The sequence below is a fragment of the Lithobates pipiens genome, unplaced genomic scaffold (genome assembly GCF_037356315.1).
Source record: "Lithobates pipiens isolate NorthernLeopardFrog02 unplaced genomic scaffold, aLitPip1_a1.2 Scaffold_18, whole genome shotgun sequence".
NCBI lineage: Eukaryota > Metazoa > Chordata > Amphibia > Anura > Ranidae > Lithobates > Lithobates pipiens.
The window spans coordinates 575,314,669-575,331,020 of record NW_027507758.1 but is presented as its reverse complement, the minus strand read 5'-3'; the positions used below and the strand labels follow the sequence as shown (position 1 = coordinate 575,331,020).

At 47.9% G+C, this 16,352-nt stretch overlaps 1 protein-coding gene across 2 annotated transcripts in view; it reads right to left on the bottom strand.

Annotated features, from left to right (window-relative positions):
* LOC143989055 (cytochrome P450 2K4-like) overlaps window positions 1-16,084 on the bottom strand; it is a 69,502-nt gene extending 53,418 nt beyond the window's left edge. The window contains exon 1 of one of the 2 annotated variants that reach the window (XM_077489061.1): window positions 15,926-16,084. The gene's annotated coding sequence lies outside the window, so the exon portion shown is untranslated. The remainder of the gene's footprint in view (window positions 1-15,925) is intronic. The other variant, XM_077489062.1, reaches the window with a different exon arrangement.
* Between the last annotated feature and the right edge of the window lie 268 nt (window positions 16,085-16,352).

The window sequence follows — 16,352 nt, the reverse complement described above, 5'->3', positions numbered from 1 at the left end:
ACACTGACAGTGAAGGAGTTAACCACTAGGGGGCAGTGTAGGGGTTATGTGTGACATTATGTGTTTTTTTTTATTTTAGGGGGGCTTGGCCTGGCATGTGACATCACTGATCGTCTTTCCCTATAAAAGGGAACAGACGATCGGTGACAGCCACACTAGGAAGCACAGGGAGAGGTTTGTTTACACAGACCTCTCCTTGTTCTTCAGCTCTTTGACCCGATCGCAGGACACCAGCGGTGATCGGGTCCGCTGGTCCCGCGGCCACGGTCACGGAGCTCAGGACCGGGTCGAGAGCATGCCGCCGGTGGCACGCTCCCAACCCATGGCTGGGCACTTAAGGAGCCACGTACAGGTACGTGATTGTGCCCAGCCATGCCATTCTGCCGACGTATATAGATAGATGCTATATAGATGCTAGACTTGAGTGTTTTCACATGGGAGGAGGTTAAATTATCTTGTCTACTCTGAAGCACCAGGTATTGTTCATAATTAAAGTAAAGCTGTAAGCAAAACTTTTATTTTTATTTTGGATAGAGCAAAGGAGGGTTAAAACCCTTGCCATCCATGTCCCTTTGCAGGCATTTACCTTCAATTCCAATCCCATAGCCAAACAGGAAGTGAAAGGAAATCACTGCAAATTAAGGTAATTCCTTGGGGACCCCCAGGTCACCAGAATATTTCCCCTCTATTACTTTTATGTGGACAACGCAAATGTTGAGATTTCTTTTTCTTTTACTTTCAATAATAATGGTAAACTAGACAAATCGAGTGGGTGAATCTCGCTAACAGGGCCACAAAACAAAAAATCCCTCAAGTGGGTAAAAACCTTGTGAGCTGCCAAACTCCTCCCCTAAAGTGAAAATCTAAAATAAAAAAATAAAATCAAAAGCAAGCATAAAAAAAATAAACTAAAATACAGCTACCAGCACTTCCCACACTTCCTCAAATGTGACAATACAAACTGATATATCAAATATGTAGCAATTAAATAGCTATACAACTAATATACATGTGTAGCAAAAATACAACAAATAACCAGAAAATATATATGGTGATGCAAGAGTAATCAATAAATGTCCAAAAAAAATTATAATATAATAAAGTGCTCGTGCTCTGTGTATTGCAAAACAATCCTTAATAATGTAGTATCCTGTCATACAAAGGTAAAATGTCAAATTTTGGGGCGCGGCCTGGACGGAGACCGAGATGGCTGCCTAACTTGGGAGCTCCCGCATTCCGGGGACGTTTTAGCTGCACATACGGGAGCCTACCACCCTTCCCTGCTATGCACAGATCCACCAGAAGCTCGTCCGTCTCCCGCACCCCTAAGGATCCCCAGACCCCACAAGGGAGGCACATTCCGGAGATTTTCCGGTCTCAGAAACACCAGGCCCGCGTGCTTCTGCAGGCCCAGTCCCCGGCCTCGCCTGACGAACCATCGCCTGCTACCATGCCCGGAGCATCCTTGTCTGCAGCCGGAGGGACTCATCCTCCGAGCCTCCTGGATCTGGAGAAGGTGGCACAGGACATTAAATGTACAGTGACAGCGGCGATTGCAGATCTTAAGGCCGACATCCTTGCGGTGGCCCACCGCATGGACAACGTGGAACAGACCACACAGACGCACGCTGCCGCCATTCGCCAGGTACAGTCTGCTTATGATTCCCAACTTGCCCAAGTCTTTGAGCTTCACAGACATGTTGAGGACCTCGACAATCGGGGCCGCCGGCACAATATTCGGGTGCGAGGGATCCCCGAAACCGTCGAACCTGACGCCATCCAGCCAACACTATGCGCCATTTTTAACGACCTCATGGAGCGGCCGGCGGACTCCCCCATAGACATGGAAAGGGCGCACCGTGCCCTCCGTCCTCCACCCAGAGACTCTGAGCCCCCCAGAGACATAATTTGTTTCCTTGTGAATTTCCCCCTCAAGGAAGAAATACTCCGCAAGGCACGTATGAGAGGCCGTATACTGTTTAATGGAACTGAGGTGAAGCTGTTCCAGGACCTTTCGCAGATTACCCTCCAGAACAGGAAGGCATTGCGACCATTATTGGAGGCCCTGCGCACCAGGAACATCCAATATCGTTGGAGGTTCCCCTTTGGCCTATCCGCATCCGCCAGGGGGCGCTCGGCTCTCCTCCGTACGCCTGAAGACCTTCCGGCTTTTTGTGCTCAACTTGATCTCCCTTTTGTTGAACTTCCGGACTGGTATTCCATCTTCTTCCCAGCTGAACCTTGGAGGCCGGTGACGCTCAACCCTTCACCGAAAGCGGTTCGTCAGCAATCCCGTCATCGTAGGCCTGGACCGGTGTCGCCGAATGCCCGCCCGGTACGCCGCGACCCACGTCAGCGCAGCCCCTCTCCTCCGTTAATGAGAGGGGAAGATTTGGTGGAATGAGGAACTCTGTTGCCGCCGAAGATCTGCCGTCCGATCCCCTCGTTCTCTGACCATGTGCCTATCCTCGAAGTTGTCCTTCAGCCCCCCCGAACGACTCTACCCGCACGGATCACCGTCTAGTTACTTTCGTCCGCTGCTTGCCACTACTGCCGACTCGTTCTGAACCTTCGTCTCGACCCTTTGGAAATCTGAGGGGAGACTGGATTGACCTATGGCTTGAATGTCGTTGGGGACGGCGTTCCCTTCGTATAGTGCACAGTGGAGACCTCACCTGCATTGAGTTTATCGTGCCTCCGCCTCATCTCCACGCTCAGCTCCTGGCAATAGACTTAATGCACACTGTTCCTGCGATGGATCCGTTCGCTGCTCTCTGCCGCTCACTCCCCTTCCGAGAACCTGTGACACGAAGCCTCTCACGCCTCCTGAGGAACTGCAACGTGCGCCTTCCTACCCACTAGCTACTGGCTGTCCTATGGTCTTTTCATTTGCACCCATCACCATACCTGGAAGCATGTGGACCCTGAGCGCCTCCATCTGCTTGGCTCTCTCTGGAGAAGATCTCTAATGGATATGTTCTGGCCTACACCTTACCCTCTGGATGGGGCTACTGCACCGTGAGGGGGGGGTTGTTGGGGGTTTTCTCCTTTTTTTTTTTTTTTTCTCGCATCCCCTTGAACTGGCTGGTGCACGGACTTCCTTCTCCTTGGCCGGCTTCCGGCTCTCCTTTTTTGTGCTCAATTTGTAAGGCGATCTAGGCTGTTTGAATGTTAGCTGAACTCTCTTTCATGTTTTGTTTGCAATTACTGCATGATATTATGTTCAAAGTTTGTTCCTGCTGTTTCCATACGTGGTCCTCCCTTAGGATCCCCCCTTTTCCTTGGTAGGCTCCCCACTACGCTCGGGCCCACCTTACAATAGGTGGAGTCCCCCTCACCTCCACTCTCACCCCCGGGACGCGGCCATCCTGCGGTCCCCGCCTGTTTTACAGTCCTCACACAGCGGTCTCTTTGAAGACCAAGCTGACATACCGGAATCCCCCCTCCACCCCTTTAGGTGGGTAGCTGGTCTAACCCTACCTCTGGTTATCCCCCCTCCGGATCCCCACCCTTGTCTCCTTTTTCTCTCCTCCTCCCGCTTCCTTTCCGGCTCTTCCTTCCCTTTTCTCCCCTCCTTGTCTTTTCTTCTGTCCCTTCCCTGCCCTCTCTCTCGATCTCACCTTTTCAAACCCCCTCCCTTTCCTTTCTCTTTCCTCCCCTTCTTGCCCTTCTCATCCGCTTTCTCTTAGGGGTGTAGCCCCCCTTCTATCCTTCCCCCGTTTAGATCCCTACTCCTACTGACCCCGGGTACGGGTCCTGCTTCCGTTTGCCTCTGGTGATGCGGCCCTCTCCCCCGATTAGTAGCCCTCTGCAGCTGAAATGTGTATCCCTTAATGTGAAGGGTCTAAACTTACCGGAAAAGAGGTCCCAGGTGCTCTCATCTTTAACCAAATTCAAGGCTCACTTTATTTTTTTGCAGGAGACGCACTTCCGTTCTGATGCCATTCCGAAACTGTCTAACCACGTATACCGGTCTGCCTTCCATGCCACCAATCCTGTTGCGAAATCAAAGGGCGTCTCTGTCCTTATCTCCAAGCATGCCAATTTCCATTTGACTGACTCCCTGGTGGACCCTGAGGGCAGGTACGTCTTTCTCAAAGGTACTTATGCATCCACGCCAATCACGTTGGCCAATATCTATTGCCCCAACGAGCACCAGGTCACCTTTTTCCGCAAAACTTGTGCCCTTCTGTCCTCCTTCCAGAACGGAATGCTCCTTCTGGCGGGTGATTTTAATGTACCCCTAAACCCTCTCCTAGATACGTCCACCGGAACCTCATCGTTGCCCTATAAGGCCCTACGCCAGATCAAAGCCCAACTGCAAGCCCTGTCCCTCCACAATGCGTGGCGCACCCTCTATCCCTCGACTAAAGACTACACTTACTTCTCGGCCCCCCACCAAAAATATTCCAGAATTGACTTTTTCTTCCTGTCCCAAGCCGACCTCCCCTTCCTGCACCATTCCTCCATTGAACCCATGTTCCTATCTGACCACCACCCTATTACGCTCACACTATCTTTCCCCGAATCTTGCCCTAGGACAAAAATCTGGCGGTTTAACCCGTCCACTGTTAAAGACTCCCTCGCCCTGGAACGCATCCGCACACGTCTGCGGCTCTACTTTCAGGAGAACTCAGGCTCGGTAGTCTCCCCGATCTCCCTCTGGGAGGCGCACAAATGCGTGATCAGGGGAGAGCTGTTGGCCTTGTCCTCGCAGGCCAAAAAACTTCACCAGGAATGTGTATCTTCCCTTATGCAACGGCTGAACTTGCTTGAACTCACCCACAAACAATCTCAGGCTCAATCCACCCTCCAGGACCTGATCCAAACTCGCACTCGCGGAGGAGTTGGGCAGACGCACTAAGAGGCGATACATCCTTGGCCAACGAATCTTTTATGAACATGGCAACAAATGTGGCCGTCTCTTGGCGCGCTCTGTTCAGTCCGCCAAACTGTCCCCCACTGTACATAACCTACGGTCCTCTAAGGGCCCCCTATTGACTAAGAATGCTGACATCGCAAAGGAATTTGAAACCTTCTATACCAAACTTTACAACCTCCGACCGCCCCGACAGTCCCAGACTGCGCGTGACACACACAATGCCCTTATTACGGAATTTCTTTCCCTCCATGGCCCTAAATCTATCCCCCCCCAGTGTGTACGGTCTCTAGAGGCGCGGTTTTCGCCCCTCGAGCTGGATGTTACCCTTAAACAAATGAAAGTTGGTAAAAGCCCGGGTCCTGATGGGTTTTCCCTTCAATACTATAAGACTTTCCAAGATGTCCTTTCCCCTAAACTACTCCACACGTTTGACGCCTTGGCTGATCCGTCTGCGCAACCAGGTGAGATGTTGAGAGCTCACATTTCGGTAATACCGAAGGAAGGCAAGGACCCCCTTCTACCGTCTAGCTATAGACCAAGCTCGCTACTAAACGTAGACATAAAAATCTATGCAAAGATTCTTGCCAACAGACTGCTGCCCTTGATTCCTGACCTCATCCCTAACGACCAGGTGGGTTTTGTCCCGGGTAGGGAAGCCAGAGACGGCACCACCCGTGCTTTAAATCTACACCACTGGCTCACCTCATCCAAGACCCAGGGCTTTCTGCTCTCCCTTGATGCCGAGAAGGCGTTCGATAGAGTGGCCTGGGACTACATGCGAGCAGTCCTGATATCCATGTGACTGGGGGACCGCATGCTCGCTTCCATCATGGCACTGTATTCCGCCCCCACTGCGGCGGTGAGAGTAAATGGCCACCTATCGAACGCCTTTCCCATCACCAATGGCACCCGCCAAGGCTGCCCCCTCTCCCCCCTAATTTATATCCTTACTTTGGAACCCCTCTTAAACAAACTCAGGACAAACCCTGATATCAGGGGGGTGGCGGTGGGGGACAGGGAATATAAGGTCTCCGCGTTCGCTGATGACGTTTTGCTCTCCCTGACGTCCCCCCGTACCTCCCTGCCCTCTCTACTCCAAGACCTTGAGGCCTTTGGGAGAATCTCCAACCTCAAAATTAATTATACCAAGTCTCAGGCGCTGAATGTCACCCTGCCCCCTTCCGAAGTCACCCATTGTCAGGACGCCTTTCCCTTTAAGTGGGAACGGACCACGATCTCCTACCTAGGTATTAAACTCCCGCATCACCTCCCGGACCTTTACTCCCTCAACTTTCATGCTACTTTGATCCAAACCCAAAACTATCTTAAAGATTGGCAACATTTAAACGTGTCATGGTTTGGCCGGGCGGCCTTGCTTAAAATGATTGTACTACCTCGCTTCCTTTACCTATTCCAAACCATCCCTATAGCCCTGCCCCACTCTTTTTTCTTATCTTATCGGCAGATGTGCTCTACCTTCTTATGGAAAGGTTCGCCCCCGAGGATCAAATATGCCCGTCTCACGTTACCCAAATCAAAAGGTGGTATTGCCCTCCCGGACCTTTATAAATATTATGTAGCCTGCCATCTCACTAGAATCGCAGACTGGAACATTCACTCCCGCGATAAACTTTGGGTTCTTTTGGAAAATGCCTTTTCTCCTATACCTATCCACCTTCTTCCCTGGTTGCTCCAGTCACAATGGCCCCCGGCGCTTGCCAGGCACCCATTTATCCACACCTCCCTGTTACTTTTCAAGAAACTCCCAGTTGGCTTAGATTTTGCTCCGACCCCGGGCCCCTTGACCACGCTACGAGGCAATCCGGATTTCCCCCCTGGCAATTCACCCACATTTCTTCGGCGAGAATGGCCTTTCGAGGACGTTCTGGCCTCCCACTTCTACCCAGGGGGTAAGGTTGCCTCCCATGCCACTCTCAAGAGCCTCTCCAAGTCCTCCTCCTTTTCATTCTGGACCTATCGGCAAATTCGTCACTTTCTTTCCATCCGAGATGCGCCTAATTGCTGGACGAGACGACTCACCCCCTTCGAGGACTTGTGCAATCGCAAGACACCTCAGAAGCACCTCATCTCCCTCCTGTATGCTCTCATTTCGGACCCGGGTGTCCTGGCCCTCTCCCCATCACAATCCTCCTGGCATAGGGAACTAGCTACTTCCCTGTCACCCGGAGATTGGACGAGAATTCACGAATATGCACACGGTGGCTCGATGAATGTTGCTGTCCAGGAGAATGGATATAAAATCCTCACACGATGGTACAGGACCCCCTCTCGCCTCCACAAGTTTTCCCCTGCCGTCCCAAATACCTGTTGGAGATGCAATGCTGATGTTGGGACGATGATTCACGTCTGGTGGACTTGCCCAAGCCTCCAACTATTTTGGAGGGAAGTCCACAGACTTATCCTGGCAGTCACCACCTATAACCTGGACTTTACACCGGAGCAGTTTCTTCTCCATCACACGTCCCTGTCTAAAAAAACTTACTTTAAATCCCTAGCTATGCACATGGTCAACGCCGCAAGATTGTGCATCCCCAGACACTGGCGGACCACACACACCCCAACTTTGGGTGAGTGGTTTGCCACTATCTCCAGGATTGGTGACATGGAAGAGCTGATCCATATTGCGCAGGAAAGGACGGAGAAATTCTCGATCACCTGGGCCTGTTGGTCACACTTTACCACTACCGCAGATTTCAAGCGACACGTTCCCTCCTCTAGTGCCTAAACCCATTCCCGGGCTTCTGGAACCTTTCCCTGCTCCCCCCCCCCGATTGATTCTGGCCGAGGGGCTGCACCCCCCCCCCCCCTCTTTTTCCTCTTCCCTCTCCTTTTTCTCTCCCTCTTTGTTTCCCTTCTTGTCATGTCTTTTCCTTTCTTTCCTCCCCCTTTCTTCTCTTTTTCCCTTTCTCCTTCTCTCTCCCCCCCCTCTTCTCTTCTCTCCCCCTCCCGTCACCCCCCCCCCCCTGCCTTTTCTTCTCTTTCTCCCTCTCCCTCATACCTGGCTGTGCCGTTTCCGCCATAATTGATCCTTCCCCTCCGCACATTTATCATTGGGAGGCCTGGACGTGTGCTGGTCGCCGCCCGGCTTCCCTCTTCTATCGCCTGTGCTCCTGAGTTGTGACACTTGCACTTACCATAAAAGAACGTTGGAACGGACTCCTTCCCCCCTACCTATTACTGGGTTTACCCAGGAGATATTTCCTGCCTTTTCGTAAGTTTTGCCTTGACTTGTATTGTAAGCTAAGCCTGTTTTGCTTATGCATGTTTGTACCTGCCTGTGTTATAACCTTAATAAAATCTTTATGGAAGAAAAAAAAAAATGTCCATTTTTTTTTTTTTTAAAGTGCAGGTGCTCCATGCATTGAACAAAAAATCCTTAATGATAATATTTCAAAAATCCATTATGAAAACATAAAAGGTAATGATAGTGATGATATCTTCATGCAGTGTGCACACACCCTCCGCCAGATGTACCCTCTCCTTAAGGGCTTTATTTAAAAGCCTGTAATAAATATTATTATCAGCTTGAAAAGACCCTCCTGTGTTTCCTCTTTCCTGTGGTGGCAAATTTTTGCTTAAGTGCTGATACAAGGATCACTCCTTCCTCCTTCCACCGAATCTGCAGCCCCGGATCCCAATGTTCACCCCGTCCTAAGCATGTGCTGCAAGAGAATCCTTGCTTGTCAGGGATCAGATTGGAGACTGAGTTGACGAGATCGGCCTCTCTTATATCTCCTGTCCTGGCTCCACTGAAGGTGAAACAGAGGAAGCCAAAGGGCAAGAGGGACATGAATGCCTGAAGAGGGTGGTCCCGGGTGGACTGCTTGCCAGGATCCAGTAGTCTGGAACGAGCTGTGGTGTGCAGAGCAGGAACAGAAGGCAGCTAGGCAGGTAACCGAGGGTTAACTGAAGCTAGGGACTTAGACAAGAGCAGGGTCTCAGGAACAGCCGGGTTCATCAGCAGGCGGGCAGCATGGCACCAAATCATCAGGCAGAAGCAGGGTCAAACAGGAAGCCAGGGTCAGAAACCAGTAATCAGAGGCATGGAGAAGTCCAGGAGCAAGGTCAAGGATAGCCAGGGGTACAGCAACGGGTATCACTCATGCAAAGCAAGGATCGCTAGGTACGGTACATGACAGCTGAAGATCAGTCAGCAAGATGCGGGGGACAAGACTCCCCTTAAATAGGCCATCTGGCACCAAGGGGAATTAAGGACGTGTGCGCATGCGTGTGTGCCCACGTGTGAGCGCGCATGTGCACGCGCATGTGTGCAGATCCCCGTGGGCATGCGTGCGCCTGTTCACCATTCTATTGCAAAGACTCTACACTTGCACACATCTATGCGCAAAGCGTTTTACAGGAATTCCCTGACATTGCTTATTTCCTCATCAGCCGATCAAGGGAGGAGCTTGATCGGCTGATGAGGAAGCAAGCAAGGAGTCTCTGGCCGCACAGGCTTAGGACGGGATGTACATCGGGATCCGGGGTTGCAGATTCGGTCTCCAGTTGGTGTTATCACCCCTTTGTCTATAAGCATACGTGCGTTTTTAATATGCAAAATGTGAGTGTGGATTTTAAGTTGCAATAATCCTGTTTTAAACATTATTGCACTATTGCAAGCTTCTATTGTTTTCCACATGTGTTATATATGAAGAGATTGCTGATAGCCAGGAGGAAGCAGTGGCTTTTGATCTGCATTTTAATCAGGAGGAGGAAGGAGTGATCCTTGTATCAGCATTTAAGCCAAAATTAGCCACCATAGGAGGATCTTTTCAAGCTGATAATAATATTTATCACAGTATTTTATATAAAGTCCTTAAGGTGAGGGTATATCTGGTGGAGGGTGTGTGCACACTGCATGAAGATATCATCACTATTATCACGTTTTATGTTTTCATGAAGGATTTTTGAAATATTATAATTTTTTGTACAATACATGGAGCATGTGCACTTTATATATATATTTTTTTTGGGCATTTTACCTTTGTATCACAGGATACTACATTATTAAGGATCTTTGTGCAATACACGGAGCACAAGCACTTTATTATATTATTATTGTTTTGGACATTTATTAAAGTGGAATTAAACCCATGGATTTAAACAGTTAAAAAAAAAGGCATGCCGGGAATGCTAACTGCACATTGGCTGTGCTCTCAGCCAAACTATCAAACCATCCAATGGCTGGTGTCATAACAAATCACATGTGCAGCACCATAGCAGTTGAAGATTAAACAGAGGCAAAGATGGCAGCTTCCTTGGCTGAAAACGATGGGGGAGTTTACTTCCACTTTAATTAACCACTTTCAGACCGGACCATTTTGCTGGTAAATGACCAGAGGTCTTTTTACACTTTGGCACTGCGCTGCTTTAACTGGTAATTGCGCGGTCATGCAATGTTGTACCCAAACAAAATTTGCGTCCTTTTCTTCCCACAAATAGAGCTTTCTTTTGATGGTATTTGATTGCCTCTGCGATTTTTATTTTTTGCGATATAAACGTAAAAAGACCGCAAATTTTGAAAAAAAATGATATTTTCTACTTTTTGTTATTAGAAAAATCCAATAAACTCAATTTTAGTCATACATTTAGGCCAAAATGTATTCAGCCACATGTCTTTGGTAAAAAAAAAGTCAATAATTGTATATTTATTGGTTTGCGCAAAAGTTGTCACATCTACAAACTAAGGTACGTTTTCTGGAATTTACGCAGCTTTTAGTTTACGACTGCCTATCTCATTTCTTGAGGTGCTAAAATGGCAGGGCAGTACAAAACCCCCCCAAATGACCCCATTTTGGAAAGTAGACCCCCTAAGGAAATTGATAAGAGGCATGTTGAGCCCATTGAATATTTTATTTTTTTGCCTCAAGCGATTGAATAATGACAAAAAAAAAATTTTTTTTTTTTTTTTACACAAAGTTGTCACTAAATGATATATTGCTCACACATGCTATGGGCGTATGTGAAATGACACCCCAAAATAAATTCTGCTGCTTCTCCTGAGTACGGGGATACCACATATGTGGGACTTTTTGGGAGCCTAGCCGCGTACGGGGCCCCGAAAACCAAGCACCGCCTTCAGGCTTTCTAAGGGCGTAAATTTTTGAGTTCACTTCTCACTACCTATTACAGTTTTGAAGGCCATAAAATGCCAAGATGGCACAAAACCCCCACAAATGACCCCATTTTAGAAAGTAGACACCCCAAGCTATTTGCTGAGAGGCATGTTGAGTTCATGGAATATTTTATATTTTGCCACAAGTTGCGGGAAAATTACAAACTTTTTTTTTTTTTTTTTTTTTTTCACAAAGTTGTCACTAAATGATATATTGCTCACACATGCCATGGGCATATGTGAAATGACACCCCAAAATAAATTCTGCTGCTTCTCCTGAGTACGGGGATACCACATATGTGGGACTTTTTGGGAGCCTAGCCGCGTACGGGGCCCCGAAAACCAAGCACCGCCTTCAGGCTTTCTAAGGGCGTAAATATTTGACTTCACTCCTCACTACCTATTACAGTTTTGAAGGCCATAAAATGCCAAGATGGCACAAAACCCCCACAAATGACCCCATTTTAGAAAGTAGACACCCCAAGCTATTTGCTGAGAGGCATGTTGAGTCCATGGAATATTTTATATTTTGCCACAAGTTGCGGGAAAATTACAAACTTTTTTTTTTTTTTTTTTTTTTTTCACAAAGTTGTCACTAAATGATATATTGCTCACGCATGCCATGGGCATATGTGAAATGACACCCCAAAATAAATTCTGCTGCTTCTCCTGAGTACGGGGATACCACATATGTGGGACTTTTTGGGAGCCTAGCCGCGTACGGGGCCCCGAAAACCAAGCACCGCCTTCAGGCTTTCTAAGGGCGTTACAGTTTTGAAGGCCATAAAATGCCAAGATGGCACAAACCCCCCCCAAATGACCCCATTTTGGAAAGTAGACACCCCTAAATTTAGGGGTACACTAGTGAGACTAGGTAATAAATGGCGGGTGCCCTGAAACTATAAAAAAATAACTAACCAACCAGCGTCACCTGTAACAGTTATATGGTGATCACTGGTGAAAGGGTTAACTAGGGGGCAATCAGGGGGCTTTATGCGGTAGTATATGGGGGTCCCTGGCGCTATAAAAAGCTGCGGCGAACCTAAATACCTACTTGCCTAACTAGCGTCACCTGTGACACTAATACAGCGATCAGAAAAACGATCGCTTATTAGGCTGGGTTCACACTGGAGCGATGCGGGAACGCCACGAATGCGCGGCGGGTTCCCGCATCGCATGCCTCCCGGCGGCAGTTCACACTGCCCTATGCGAACTGCTGGGAGTGTCAGTGAAATGTTACTGACACCCCCAGATCAGTTCGCATATCGCAGTGCGATCTGCAAACTCGGATCGCATGGTGTGAACACCCATGCGATCCGATTCTGCTGCGGGCCAAAAAAAGGGTCCCGTGCGAATTTGCGGCGGGTGCGGCGGGTGTGGCGGGTGCGGCGAATGGCTGAACTCGAATCGCACAGAGATCGGATGTGATTTGCACTGCAGTGCGAATCACATCCGTTCTCAAACCGCTGCAATCTGAACCCAGCCTTAGTGACACTGGCGACGGGGGGTGATCACGGGGTTAAACCTTTATTGGGGGGGTTAGGGGGGTACCTTAGAACTAAAGGGGGCTAACCCTAACTGCCCTAACAGTTATTAGTCACAAATGACACCCGCCGGGTGATCAGGGGGTTAAACCTTTATTAGGTAATAAATGGCGGGTGCCCTGAAACTATAAAAAAATAACTAACCAACCAGCGTCACCTGTAACAGTTATATGGTGATCACTGGTGAAAGGGTTAACTAGGGGGCAATCAGGGGGCTTTATGCGGTAGTATATGGGGGTCCCTGGCGCTATAAAAAGCTGCGGCGAACCTAAATACCTACCTGCCTAACTAGCGTCACCTGGGACACTAATACGGCGATCAGAAAAATGATCGCTTATTAGGCTGGGTTCACACTGGAGCGATGCGGAAACGCCGCGAATCCGCGGCGGGTTCCCGCATCGCATGCCTCCCGGCGGCAGTTCACACTGCCCTATGCGAACTGCTGGGAGTGTCAGTGAAATGTTACTGACACCCCCAGATCAGTTCGCATATCGCAGTGCGATCTGCAAACTCGGATCGCATGGTGTGAACACCCATGCGATCCGATTCTGCTGCGGGCCAAAAAAAGGGTCCCGTGCGAATTTGCGGCGGGTGCGGCGGGTGTGGCGGGTGCGGCGGGTGCGGCGAATGGCTGAACTCGAATCGCACAGAGATCGGATGTGATTTGCACTGCAGTGCGGTGCGAATCACATTCGTTCTCATAAACCGCTGCAATGTGAACCCAGCCTTAGTGACACTGGCGACGGGGGGTGATCACGGGGTTAAACCTTTATTGGGGGGGTTAGGGGGGTACATTAGAACTAAAGGGGGCTAACTCTAACTGCCCTAACAGTTATTACAGTCACAAATGACACCAATGCAAAAAAAAAAAAAAAAAAAAAAAAAATGACATTGGTGTCACTGTGACTGGGGGGCAGGGGTAATTGGGGGGGTGATCGGGGGGTAAAGGGGGGGTGTGAGTGTGCCTGGCATGTTCTACTGTGTGTGGGATGTGTTGGTGCAACTCACTGATCCGCTCTCCTCCGTGTCGGAACGAAAAATACCGACACGGAGGAGAGAATACATCACTTCCTCTCCTGTGTTTACATTACAGGAGAGGAAGTGATGTCACCGGGGATTTCTATTCGTCGGGAGCGATCGCGAGGGGGTGGCCATGAATGAATGGCCGTCCCCTCGTCCGGGATCGCTCCCGAACGAAAACCGACCGCCGCAGGCACCGGGCGGGGGCCCGATCGGGCCCCCGACCCGCGGGAGGCAAATCACGTACATGTACGTGCTTATGCCTGCCCGTGCCATTCTGCCGACGTACATCGGCGTTAGGCGGTCGGCAAGTGGTTAACCTTGCATCACAGGATATATTTCCTCATTATTTGTTGTATTTGTGCTACACATGTATATTGGTTTAATCCCTCCCCACTCTACCTAGAAAAAAAAAAAGTTTTGCCTTTAGATATAACTTAACCCTTTCATGACTAAGCCTATTTTTGGAATTTGGTGTTTACAAGTTAAAATCCATATTTTCTACTAGAAAATTACTTGGAACCCCCAAACATTATATATATTTTTTTAACAGAGACTCTAGAGAATAAAACGGCGATTGTTGCATTATTTTATGTCACACGGTATTTGCGCAGCGGTGTTTTAAATGCAACTTTTTGGGAAATGGGACACTTTCATGAATTAAAAAAAAAAAACAGTAAAATTAGCCCAATTTTTTGCATAATGTGAAAGATAATGTTACGCCGAGTAAATAGATACCAAACATGTCACACTTTATAATTGCATGCACTTGTGGATTGACGGCAAAGTACGGTACCTAAAAATCTCAATAGGCGACGCTTTAAACATTTTTTACGGTTACCAGGTTAGCGTTACAGAGGAGGTCTAGTGCTAGAATTATTTCTCTCGCTCTGACGATCGCGGCGATACCTCACATGTGTGATTTGAACACCGTTTACATACGCGGGCGCGACTTCCGTATGCGTTTTCTTTGCTTCGCGAGCTTGCGGGGACGGCGGGCGCTTTAAAAATTTTTTTTTTATTTTTTTATTTATTTTATTTATTTTAAAATGACTAAATTGTTTAAAAAAATAAAAAAAAAATTGATCACTTTTATTGCTGTCACAAGGAATGTAAACATCCCTTGTGACAGTAATAGGCGGTGACAGGTACTCTTTATGGAGGGATCGGGGGTCTAAAAGACCCCCCACCCCTCCTTTAGACTTCAGTGTATTCAGATCACCGAAAACGGCGATTCTGAATGCCGGATATTTTTTTTAAACCGGCGCCATTGGCAGCCGAGTAAACGGGAAGTGACGTCATGTTTACTCCCCAGCGGCCGGAGGCATCGGATGGCGAATCGGTGCTCCCGATCGAGCGGGAGCACCGGTAACAGCGGCGGGAGGCGGCGGGAGGGGGGGACGTCCCCTCCCGCTCCTCCGGCATAACAGCCGAGCGGCTTTTAGCCGCATCGGTTGTTATGCCTGGATAGCCAATCGCCCGCTGAACAAAACGGTACCGGGATGATGCCTGCAGGTGCGGGCATCATCCCGGTATACCCCCCGGAAGCCGAGTACGCACATCTGCGTACGCTCGGCGGGAAAGGGTTAAGACAAAATAGAATGTCTTTAGGCAGGTTCACACCTATGCATTTTTAATGCTTTTTGCAGAAATGCGCTACATTCTATTTAACATGGTTTCCTATGGGAAACGTTCACAACTATGCCTTTTTCCGCCACTGTGTTTTTGGAAAGGGTCAGGTATTTTTTAAATGTGAAACTTTTTTTGCTTTTTTTGGTTCAATAGACTTCAATGGAGAAGCCGCAAAAAAAGCTTGTAGTGCGTATTTGCTGTGATTTGCATTATTTTTATCTGCCCAACAACAGATTGGGCAAAAAAAAAGAAAGTCTAAAAATTGCATATCACAAATCGCGGAAAAAACACAGTACAATCATGTGAGGAAAAACGCAAAACACTCAGCATATGTTTCCCCTGTCCTAAACTAACTTCACTAAACATCTGCAGCATCCTGACTATAAGATCTTTTACCTTTTTTAGATTGTAAGCTCTTCCATCCTCTGTATTTTTCCATTATGGCTTCAAAGTTTGTAAAATGTTACCTTGTTTATATAATTTATATCCTAATAGATTTCAAGCTTTTCGATCGTATTTATTTTTTCCTGATAGCCGAAAGAAAACGATAAGGTGTTTCCCAATCTGTATCCTCTCTTATACCCTAATAGATTGTAAGCTCTCCTGTCTTCTGTATCCTCCCTTCTACCCTAATAGATTGTAAAATGTTAAATATTGGAAAAATGTGACAATTAAAAAAAAACTAATATTTGTAATCTTTTTCACACTTACCGTTTTCTGTTCTGTCTTGTTCTAAGGAAACCTCAGTCTGGGAACTACTTGCACGCTGAATTGTCTGTGTTTCTTCATCACAGCTGCACCCTCCATCTCCAATTACTTTAAATCCTGTAAACAAGCTTTTGCATCATACAAATTATATATACAAGGTGTCAATATAATGGAAGCTATAGACCAGTTCTAGCATTACAAGTTCCAAAATGGAGCTTTGTTTTTTAACGAGAATGTCTGGTAAAACACCTGTTCATATTAAAGGGAATAAGGGATTGCTTTTATTATTATTATTATTATTTATTTAGTTAACCACTTGCCTACCGGGCACTTTTCCCTCCTTTCTGCCCAGGCCAATATTCACCTTTCAGCATGCGAGGTCATACAATGCTTTACCCCAGCAAAAATGTTTTTCACACAAATAGAGCTT